The sequence below is a fragment of the Thalia democratica genome, chromosome 1 (assembly GCF_965202585.1).
Source record: "Thalia democratica chromosome 1, ktThaDemo2.hap1.1, whole genome shotgun sequence".
Classification (NCBI taxonomy): domain Eukaryota; kingdom Metazoa; phylum Chordata; class Thaliacea; order Salpida; family Salpidae; genus Thalia; species Thalia democratica.
This window is the reverse complement of record NC_139165.1, coordinates 55,122,215-55,125,044: the sequence shown is the minus strand read 5'-3', so window position 1 is coordinate 55,125,044 and position 2,830 is coordinate 55,122,215.

Here is a 2,830-nt window from a genome sequence, read left to right as displayed (position 1 = left end):
CATTTTAAGTTGTAGATTTTTTTGTTTATATTATTATTTATAAAAATGTTCATATTTTCCTTAAGTCTGGACAAGACGTTAAAAGGTATCCAAATGGTGTGTGTGACTTGATTATCAAAACATTTTTTCGTGCACCAGGTCCTAGGACCAAATAATTGAGATTCAAAAAAAAAAAAGTATTATTCAGGTTGTATAGTTTTAGATGAATAGTAAATAAATAAAGTCCCAGAGCTATCATCAAGTATTTTAATTTTGACTAAAAACATGCTTTATAAAAATTTATTAAACTTAAATTCATTAATTAAAAAGTTTGTTATAATTGATATACTAAATAGGTTATTACTTATTTTAATGATTTAAATCTGTGCTATCAATACTTTTTGTAGGGTACTAAAATTTCAACTAGCTTTTTAGATATCAGATATCAAAGTTGGTGACTTTAAGGCCATTAGGTGGTGAGTAATTTTTTGTTTACAAAAATTTTACAACAAAAAAAAACTTTTTTTGTGTATTTTTATTTTTTTAAATTCTTTTTGACAGAATTTTAAAATATTCCAAGGAACATTACCTGAAAGTTTGAGGTATTTATCTCAAAAAATGTTGGAGGAAATAGATTTTCAGTGATTTCTAGTTATTTGCTGTTTTAGTTTACTGGCTATATCTCAAAAAATATTTTAAGTTTTCAAAATCTGTAAATAGCAACTTGTAGCCTAGTCAAAACTCAATAATATAAGACTCAATTGTGAAAAATGTGTTTTACCCCCTATGCCCTTAAAAATGTTATTGCACTGAACTGCAATATTTTATAAAATAATAATGGTTTCTACATGAAGCTTTAAGTATAAGCTATGAGTCAATTGATATAGAACCTAAAATTTTTAATTAAACATTGAGGTATACTTGTTTTTTAATGTACCATAAATCTTGTAGGATATATACAAACATTTTTTTCATTGAAGACTTTCTTTTATAAACTCACTAAAAATCTATCTGATCCTTCATTTTTTATACTTCAAACTTTCAGGAAATATTTAACAAACTTTAAACTAGTTTGTTCTTAAGAAAGGAATCGATTCCCGGCTAGGAAGATAAAATTATATTTAAGAATTGTAAAACTTATACACAACTAAGTATCTATGCTACACACCTGTTCATGTATAAAAAGCTTATTCAATTAAAATGTTTGTTTCATAGAATTGGAAATATTCCTTTCATAGTTAGATAAAAAATCATACACTAACAATCAAAAATAAAACAAAAAATTAGCATTTGATGAGCAAAAGAAGAGTCTTTTACAGTTTTGTTACAAAAAACAACTAAAAAGTTTATGAAAATCTTTTTTTTTTAATTGAAATTAGGCTGAGAATCATTGCTTAGAAGCACTAGTAGAAGGATTACTAATATAAAAGTCTTTTTTTTGACTTTTTAAATTTAACCCTTTGATAAGGAACAAGCTGATTTCTCAGACTATGTATTTTTATATCTATAAAATTAATTTGTACTTAAAAAAAAATTAAAGAAGCAACTTTCAGATAAGTTACAAATCGTTAAACTGAAGTCAACGTGTAAAAATTGCCTAATGCCCTCAATAACAGTTCATTATTACATGTAGAGTATTTAGCAAATCTAATATATTATTTTATTTTTGTTAATTTACATAAGTGAATGAAAACTAGATAAATTTATATAAATACTTTAGTAATTTTTAGTTGTTTTTGTTTACCACTTTTTTAGATGCTTCTTCATAAATTAATTTAAATTACAAATACTATTTTATAAAACCAAACTGATCAAAAATATCTTGCTAGAAATATATTTTCTCTTTTTATGAAATAAGTTTATGAAATAAAGTACTATTTTAAGGACAAAGTTTTTTTTATTGTTCATTAAATGTTTTTAAAGCCACATGAAGTTATTTGTAGCAAAATGTGTAAAATACTTCATATCATTTAATCATATATGTGTTCGATTATTAGAAAACATTTAGAGATTTCTACTTCATAAAAGGAGAACAAAGTTAGTATAAGTAATGTAAGTTATATATTTTTTTGGTAATGTGTCAAAGTTGCACGAAGACAAAATTGCACGAGGTTACTAAATTTCACAAGGGGATTAAATTGCACAAATATACTTATGCACAAAGAAAAATTTGCACAAGGGCACAAAATTGCACAAGGGAACTAAATTACACAAAGACAATTTTGCACCATGGTCAATTTTGCACGAGTTACATTTTTGCACCAGAGTAAAAAAAAACAGAATAAAAAGAAAAAAAACTAAACTATAAATTAATAAATAACAAAAAAAATTACTGATTGAAGTTAAGGGTTATGGGTACCAGTGATAGTATAAAAAAAACTATAAAAAAAATAAAAGTTCAATGAAAAAATATTTGACCCGTGCAAAAATGTCTCTGTGCATAATTGTCTGCTTGTGCAAAAGTGTCTTTGTGCAAAAGTGACCCTTTGTACAATAGTATCTTTATGCAATTTTATCCCTTTGTGCAATTTTGTACACTTGTGCAAATTTGACAGCTACCCATGTTTTTTAATACTAAATAAAAAAAAGTTTGTGTTTTTTTACTTATACTTTGTTTAGATACAATTATCATTATTTAAAAGGTAAACAAGTTAGTCAGTCAAAAATACAACTTAACTAAAAAGTGGTCCCCAGTTTAAAACAAGTCTTCAAAAAAAAGTTATTGTAATTAAATTTAATTAGTTTAAATAGTTAATAAAAAAATAAGTTATTATGAAATTTTATTGTATTTTTTTTAAATCAAACTATACGAGCTGTAAATAAATTATGATTTTTTTAATAATATAGATAT